This window comes from Saccostrea cucullata, unplaced genomic scaffold, assembly GCF_032062105.1.
Source record: "Saccostrea cucullata isolate Sc308-1 unplaced genomic scaffold, CSIRO_AGI_Scuc_v1 ctg1683, whole genome shotgun sequence".
Lineage (NCBI taxonomy): Eukaryota > Metazoa > Mollusca > Bivalvia > Ostreida > Ostreidae > Saccostrea > Saccostrea cuccullata.
The window spans coordinates 68,698-78,428 of NW_026937705.1; positions in this window are offsets into that span (position 1 = coordinate 68,698).

The window sequence follows — 9,731 nt, forward strand, 5'->3', positions numbered from 1 at the left end:
ATTTATAGGACAACAATCAGTGATTGATCTAAAAATATCAACGAAACTATAAACGATACAAATAATATGTGAAAAGGGCATAAAACATGGACTGCCTCGGCCTGAAATTGCAGATGTGAGATCATGTGGTTAAGAGGAATTGGTATACAGTTGGTGACTGGGGTAAAGGGAAACGGCCAATCTGTTGAACTGGAGTGCAAGCTGTTACTCAAGGTCAACTGTTTCTTGAGACTCCTGTCAATAACTCTTTAGTTATACTCCTTTACAGAATGCAACATTTTTACTAATATATCCCTAAGAACCAAAATGAATTTGAACTACCATATTTATATTTGATTCCGAAACTTCACAAAAATCCCTACCAAAAAATAAGAAACATAGCAGGTTCCAATAAATGCTCAACCAAGCCTCTTGCTTCACCCCTCACTAAAGATAGTAACAGTAGTGAAGGAGAAACTTCAAGAGGACTGTGCAACAATATTGTTCAAGAAGTGGTATAAATCAGATGTCAAAGGAACTTTTTGATAGTTTGAAATAACAAGGTTTTACCAAGGAATCTTGTCAGCGGCCTATGCCCCAAAAGGGGTAGCAGGCATAAGTAAGTAATAATATCTATGTGGTTTTTGGAGATGTCTTCCAAGAATCTATTGGAATTCCCATGTGTACCAGTTGCTTCCCGTTATAAGCAGACCTGTTTTTGTATTCATATGAAACAGAATTTGTCCAAAATCTTATAGAAGAAAGAAGGAAACACTTGCTGTGGCCTTCAACTCTACATTTAGATATATCGACGACGTATTGTCAATTAACAATTGTAATTTAAATTTTTATTTTCAATTGATACGATATACAGTAATACTCGGGTTATAACGAAGTCACTAGGACCTGTGAAATTACTTTGCTATATCCATAATTCTTTATATCCGTATAAGAAATTCTCTAAATTTATGTAGCTGGGGATCCAAGATAAATTCGCTATATCTGTAAGTTTGCAATATCCATGTTCGTACTAAATGAGTTTTGCTGTATTCTGGTGAGCTTGAGATAAAAGATACCACATTATAAGTCAGACACATCTGTTTCATATTTGGATATTTTGCTTGAAGAAGACCTTAATGGTAATCTACAACCAAGCTGTATGATAATCGTGGTGATTTTAACTTTACAATCGCCAACTTCCTTAATGCAGGAACATATTGGTACCTACGTCAGCTGTATACCAAGTTAATATACAGTTGATTCGATACGAAAGAGCATGCCCTATGTGTGAACAAATTCTAAAATGATATTTTATGGGAAATGCTATAGTAACATGTAAGTTATGAAACATGTATTTGAAATGTACAGAAAATATGAACTCCAAATCTATGTCCCCTTTTTGGCTCACCTGAGCCGAAGGCTCAAGTGAGCTATTCTGATCAAAATTTGACCGTCGTCTGTCATCGTTTTCGTAAACTTTTCTTATTTTCATCTTCTTCTCAAGAACCACTGGGCCAATTTCAACCAAACTTGCCACAAAGTATTCTCGAGTGAATGGGATTCAAGTTTGTTCAAATGAAGGGCCAAGCCTTCTTCAAAGGGGAGATAATTATGAATTAGTGAAAAATTAATGGCATTAAAAAAAAAATCTTCTTCTCAAGAACCACTGGGCCATGAAAGATGAAACTTATGTGAAATCATCCTCAGGTAGTGTAGATTCAAGTTTGTTCAAATCATGACCCCCAGGGGTAGGGCGGGGCCAAAATGGCCGACCAAAGTTTTACATAGAAATGTATAGATAAAGTCATTAAAAATCTTCTTCTCAAAAATAACAAAGCCATGAATGATCATACATGTATTTATATGGCAGCATCTTCAGTGTAGATTCAAGTTTGTTCAAATCATGACCCCCAGGGGTAGCTGTAGGGTGGGACCAAAATGGCCGATTAAAGTTTTATATACGTAAATATAGGAAAAATCTTTTCAAATCTTGTTCTCAAGAACCACTGGGCCAGGAAAGATGAAACTCATGTGGAATTATCCTTAGGTAGTGTAGATTCAAATTTGTTCAAATTATGACCCCCGGGGGTAGGGTGGGGCTAAAATTGCCGACCAAAGTTATACATAGGAATATATACGGAAACCTTTTAAAATCTTCTTTTCAAGTACTTCAAATCCATGATTAGTATATTTACATGGAATCATAATGGTAGTTCAAGCCCCCCCCCCCCACCCCCCAACCCTTTCTCCTCAGTAAACTCAGTTCTGATTTGATATGTGCTTTTTCCAAGTTGATGTGCTCAAGTGAGTGCTGTGGCCCCTGGGCCTCTTGTTAAAATTACTGTGGAAAATAACAACTAAAACCAGTTTGAATATGAGAATAAAAGTTTTTTTTAAAACTTGTTGGCATCAACTCAAAGGTGTTAATATTCATTCCAAGAAAGCAAAAATTAAGTTGCACATGAAAAGAATAATTTTGCATTCATTTCAGCAAAACACTGCAAGATTATTGAAGATAACATTACAATTGCTAGAAATTATTTGATGAGATAAATGTTGCATTGTACAAACCGGATGAACTGATATTTTACAATGATTTTTAAAAAAGTTTGATCAGTTGAGTGTTCATTAAATAAGCACTGCAAAGCTTCAAAGTACATTCAGTAATGTACATTTAAACACCAAAACTTCTCCTCTGCTTTAAAGGGCTTGGAACCTTCTGCTTGAAATAACATGTTAATTCAAGCAGGCAGCATTAAAAGTTTTGTGCTTTTTTCAGTTTTTTTTCTTTCTCTCTCACTTTTTTCTTTTCTGTTTTTTTTTCTTTTTTCTTTTTTCTTTATTCTTCCTTTCTTTCTTTTTTTTCTGCTTTTTATTTTTCTTTTTTTCATCTTTTTTTTTCATTTTTGTTTTTTATTCATTTTTTTTTTTTTCTTTTTTTTTTCTTTTTTTATGTCTTTGATTTTTTTGCACAAAACTCGCCAATGAGATTAAAATAATTTCACATTTCCAATTCAAAATTTCACACTTCAATTCACAATTTCACATCAACAATTCACAATTGCATTAAAATAATCACAATTTAACATTTTATATCATTAATTGATTTAACATTAACAAATCACAAATTAATATTTAAAAATCACAATTTAACATTATAGAGGCAAATCACTATTTTACGTTTTCAAATGCAATTTTACAATTTTATATATTCATTTCTTTCACTGCATATTTAGTCACATCAGTACATAGGGCATTCAATTTCACAATAATTTAAGCTAATAACAAAAAAGTGAATATACAAATCATTCTTTCTACAACAGATGGCAGAATTTCCACATTCTTTGAATATACTTATGTCATATTTAACGTTTGTTTATTTACACTCAGACCATACAATGGTATATGAGGTACAGGAACATATCTACATATATACAAAGTCAAGTAAGTAAGAGTAGTGTCAAATTAGAAGATAGTTACAGAAAGCAGCCCAATATCTTTTTAGTAAACAAAGACAGTAAAATTTAACAGCAAGTAAACATTTGTGAAAGACATAATTTTCTCAAATTTATAAGTATTTACATGATAACAATACTTCTTAATCAATAAGTTTTACCCGTAAAGACGAAAAATATGGACATTCCATTACATAATGAAATTCATCACCCAAAGTATTTTTGCTACATAAATTACATAATCTTAAAGATCTATCAGTATTAGTCCATCTACCAGATTCGACTGGAAGTTTGTGGTACATTACACAAGTTCTAAATTTTGTTAATACAATTCTTAGACTCTTTTGGGAGTTTAAATACATTTCTCCTCCAAAATTGTTTTTAAAAATCCTATAATTTAAACAATCATTATACATCTGGAACATATTTAACTTCATTAAAACAATTACAATAATGAACTATTATCTCATTGGCATAAAAGTGAGGGGTCAGTGTGGGAGGAAGACGGAGTACCCGTAGAGAACCCACGTGTCCGAATGGGGGACCCCATACCCTAACATAATTCAGACACCCTTTACAAAAATACTTATTTTTTAAAAGCAGTCTTTGAAAAAAAAACATTGTAAGTTTATTACTAGAATGCATTTACATCAGCTGATTTGAAGATGTAGATTTAATCCTGCATTAATTAAGTCCTGCTTCTTCATCCACACACATGATCTCAAGGTTGTTCCTTCTAAAGGTTTCTTTGATTTTCTGCAAATGAACAATAGGCAAGAGGTAATTAAATGTCAGGTTTGAATTCAAACCAGAAGTCTCTGTCGAGACTGAAGCTCTACTGTTTGAACTTATAGCAAAGGAAGAGAAAAGTACTTAAGCAGCTGGGATTTGAAACTTTACAACAGCAAAAAATAGAATAATGATCGTTGATAAAGTCTCTTTATGTTCTTAATGTAGTCTATTTGTGTGCCAAGTTATATTGAAATCAGACCAAAACTGTGGGAGGAGTAGCATTTTGAAACAATTTTACAGATATTTCTATTTTTAGTAACCACAGCAACACCGTTCATCGAAATCAAAAACCGATACACAGATTTATGTATCTTAGTGTATTCTACTTGTGTGCCAAGTTATACTGAAATCAGACCAAAACTGTGGGAGGAGTAGCATTTTGAAAAAAATTCATAGAAATTTCTATTTTTAGTAACCACGGCAACACCGTTCATCGAAATCAAAAACTGATACACAGATTTATGTATCTTAGTGTATTCTACTTGTGTGCCAAGTTATACTGAAATCAGATTAAAACTGTAGGAGAAGTAGCATTTTGAAAGAATTTCATAGAAATTTCTATTTTTAGTAACCACGACAACACCGTTCATCGAAATCAAAAACCGATACACAGATTTATGTATCTTAGTGTAGTCTACTTGTGTGCCAAGTTATATTGAAATTAGACCAAAACTGTAGGAGGAGTAGCATTTTGAAAAATTGTTTACAGACAGACGGACAGCTAGACAGACAGACGGACAGACGGACGGACGCCGGACGCATTACTATCGCATAAGCTCTTCTGGTCTCTGACCAGTAGAGCTAAAAAAAGAGGCCCACAGCCTTATAGGTCACCTGAGTATCTCATAACAACATTCCAACAATTGAATTTGATTTATGTTTTAAACCAAAGGCCATGAAATTAAAAATTTTGAAAGAGGACTTCTACAGTATGTTTGAACAAGTGTTCGAGAAAAATGTATCAGGGATGGTTTAGAGTATACTATACAGGTATATAAATTTTTAGGCAAAATCTTAATATTCGTATGAATTAAGAGTCAGCATATTTGGCTGAACACCATTACAAAAGCCAGTAAGCTACATATATTGCTGACTACAAAAAAAGAGTCCTGGACTAAAAATTTGGGCTACTACACGTACATGTAGTTAACTTGACCTTAATAATAGAAACAATATGATGACTTGGAATATGATAATGTCATATACCTGATCAGTGTCAGCTATCCACTGTGGTATGTCTTGGTAGAAAAGTCAACATCCATCAGGCATTATCCTCCAGGTGTTTCCACCATGCAATCTTGTTGGGAATTAACATCTAATGTTTTCACAATTTGAAGATCATTGTCTATCAGGCTTGTCTGTGTTAATTATATATTTCCACCAATTCCTTTTGAGTGTATAGCTGGTATTTTCACATATTGAAAAATCATTGTCCATTAAGTTTGCCCCAAGATTCATAATGGCCTTGCCTCCTCAAGATTTATTTCAGTAAGTCCTTTTGGAGGTATATATTTTTGCTGTTTTCCCCATCTTAAAAGAGGTTCATCAAGCTTCAATGCGTCTATTCCAGTTGTTTCCACAAAGTTCTGCATGTTGGCCGCAACTGCAGTAAGAGTCAGAATTAAGAAAATAAATAGAGAAAAATTATATATCATTGAAGTTTTTTTTAGGAAAATCCTCATTTAACTTTTTAAAACAATTGTAACGTTGTCTCCAACAGTGGTTTAACACATGGTTTAAATTATTAAGCAAAAATTCAATATTGGTGTAAAGAGTTGGTTTATCTTGCTGAACACCATAACAAAAGTCAGCTATTGCTGACTTTAAGATATAAGACCAGCTAGTGAATATGACTTTGTTAATAAAATGATCTTAGATTATGATAATTTCACATACCTGATAAATGTCAGCATCCTTTGGCTATTCATCCTCCAGTTGTTTCTATCAGGTTCTTTTGGGTTCATCTACTGTTTTCACAATGTATTGTTGGGTGCATTAGCTGTTTCCACATCTTGGTAGATCAGCATGTACTGGCTACGCATCATCCAGTTGTTTCTATCAATCAGTGTCCAGTTGGGTACATCTGCTGTTACATGTCTTATTGAGGACATCTGCTATTTCCACATCTTGAAAGATTCAAAGCATCCATTGGCTCTGCCTCCTCCAGCTGTTTCCACTATGTCATGCCCTTGTTTTAATATCATATTAAGCTTTTTTATCTCTGACCAGTGGAGCTAAAAATAAGCCAGGCTAAAAATAAAAAGTCAGCTAGTAAATTTGACATGGTTCATTAGATGATCTTGAATCACTATTATGTCATTTACATGTACCTGATCAGTGTCATTTATCTCCTCTGATATGTCTTGTTTGGAAGGTCAACATCATCAGGCAAGTCTCCTCCAAATGCATCCACCATGTTCTGTTAGGTCCATCTTCTGTATCTACCAAGTCCAGTTGGGTGCATCTGCTGTTTCCACAATGTCCAGTTGGGTCCATTTGCTGTCTCCACCATGGCCAGTAGGGTACATCTGCTGTTTCCACCATGTCCTGTTGGATGCATCTGCTGTTTCCACGAAGTCAAGTGGAGTGCTTCTGCTGTATCCATTAAGTCAAGTGGAGTGTATCTGCTGTTTCCACCAAGGTCAGTAGGGTGCATCAGCTAAATATATCAACAACTTTATTTCACTGCATGTATTTTACACTAAAATACTCTAGTCAGTCCCTTTCAACTAAGATTTCATTTTCTTAATTTCTTAGATTTACGTAACTTTTATTCTGCTCCTTAATTTTTGGTCTTTAATTTGTTTAAAATGATTACATAATAAAGGTGACCACTTAATAAAGTTTTATAGGATATTTCATTGGGAAAAAATAAAATACCACCTAAGAAAGATCTCTGCTGTATAAAGGTGATTACTATGAATATCATTGATTTGAAATGGAACATTATAAATCTATAATCTAACAATAATACTTCATTTCAGTTTTCTATAAATTTTTCAATTATGACCAATTCAATATTTTTTTATCTTACCTTATTGATGATGGTTTAGAATTTGTATTTTTAAATATTCCTCTTCATCTTTAGTGAATTGTCCAACTATAAAATATTAACAAAAATTTTAAAATAGAGCTGAAATAATAGATACAGTAAAACTCGTTTGGTACAAACACAGATATAGCGAAGTTATCTTGAATCCCTATAGCTATATAAATATTTATGAAATCATTACACGGATATAACAAATTATGGATATAGCGAAGTAATGTCATATGTCCCAGCGACTTCGTAATAACCGAGTTTTACTGTAATAAGGCCTTCATTAAGACAGGTGCTTTGGGTGAAACACACTGTTTCCTCAATATCCAACTTGTCTAATGCACAACGCAACATAATGAACATTAGACAATTTCTTAGGAATAAGAAATGCAATAACAAATAAAGCTCATAACAATAATAATTAACAAAAACTCATAACTATAAAAAATGACTAAAAAATCTCAACTAAAGCAAATAAATAAAACTTATAATTATAACAAATAACTTAACTCATAACAACTAATTAAAACTTAAAACTTAACAATAACAACTAACTAACACTCATAGCAATAACAAATAATTAAAAATCACAACAAAATCAATATCTTAAGCTCCTAACAACTAAAACTCATAACTGCCACAATAACAAATAACTTAAACTCATAACAATGTCAACTAATAAAAATTCATACAAATAAAAAATAACTAAAAAAACCCATTAAAAACATAATTCAACAATTAACGAATAAAACATGAAAATTAACAACTTTTACAAACCTCATAAACAAAAAACTATAATAACAACCTAATAAGCAAATAACAAGAATAAAAACCTCATGAACAAATAACAACAAAAACTAACAAACGAAACAAAATAAAAAACAAAAAGAACTAAAATAACAAAGAGACCTAACATCAAAGAAATACAAAAAAACCTCCAATCCAGCGTTGTTGGCATGCTGTTCCAATCCAAGATGCCCAGCCTCCTCTTAAGTCCTCCAACGATGAATAGCCAGTGCCTTAATCCTTCTTCCATCCTCTCCAACGACGAATTGCCAGCCTTATCCAACTCCAACGATGACATCCCGGGAAAGAGAGAACAGAGAAGATTAGACAAAGAAAAAAACAACAGAACAAAATAAAAAAAGGGAAGAACTACTACAAAAAATGTGTTGAAGGAGGGGGAGAGAGAAATGTTAGTACTAATTAGTAAGAGTGCAAAAATGATAATGAAACATTCTCACCTCTGCTTTTCCTTAACGACTAAGCAATACCTCCACTCCAGCGTTGTTGGCATGCTGTTCCAATCCAAGATGCCCTGCCTCCTCTACGTCCTCCAATGATGAATAGCCAGCGCCTTAATCCTTCTTCCACCCTCTCCAATGGCGAAGTGCCAGCCTTATCCGACTCCAACAATGACATCCCGGCAAAGAGAGAACAGAGAAGATTAGACAAGAAAAAAAAACAACAGAACAAAAAATTCAAATGGAAAGAACTACTACAATAAATGTGTTGAGGGTGGGGGAGGGGAAGGAAATGTTAGTACTAATTAGTAAGAGTGCAAAAATGATAATGAAACATTCTCACCTCTGCTTTTCCTTAACGACTAAGCAATACCTCCACTCCAGCGTTGTTGGCATGCTGTTCCAATCCAAGATGCCCTGCCTCCTCTTAAGTCCTCGAACGATGAAGATCCAGCTGCCTCCAAATCCTTATTCCACATCTCCAACGACGAAGTGCCAGCCTTATCCAACTCCAACCATAACATCCCGGCAAAGAGAGAACAGAGAAGATTAGGCAAAGAGAAAACAACAGAACAAAAGAAAAAACAAAAAACAAAAGAAAAGAACTACTACAATAAATGTGTTGAGAGTGGGGGAGGGGAAGAAATGTTAGTACTAATTAGTAAGAGTGCAAAAATGATAATGAAACGTTCTCACCTATGCTTTTCCTTAACGACTAAGCAAATAATATACCTCCACTCCAGCGTTGTTGGCATGCTATTCCAATCCAAGATGCCTAGCCTCCTCTTAAGTCCTCGAACGATGAAGATCCAGCTGCCTCCAAATCCTTATTCCACATCTCCAACGACGAAGTGCCAGCCTTATCCAACTCCAACCATGACATCCCGGCAAAGACAGAACAGAGAAGATTAGACAAAGAAAAAAAAACAACAGAACAAAAAAATCAAAAGGAAAGAACTACTACAAAAAATGTGTTGAGGGTGGGGGAAGGGAAGGAAATGTTAGTACTTATTAGTAAGAGTGCGAAAATGATAATGAAATGTTCTCACCTCTGCTTTTCCTTAACGACTTAGCAATACCTCCACTCCAGCGTTGTTGGCATGCTATTCTGCCCTTCCTTCTCCAAGTCCTTATTACTCCAACTTCATAATGAAGTCCTGGGAAATTGAGAAGAAGGAATTAAAAGTGAAATAAAGTCAAACAAACAAATGAACAAAGAAA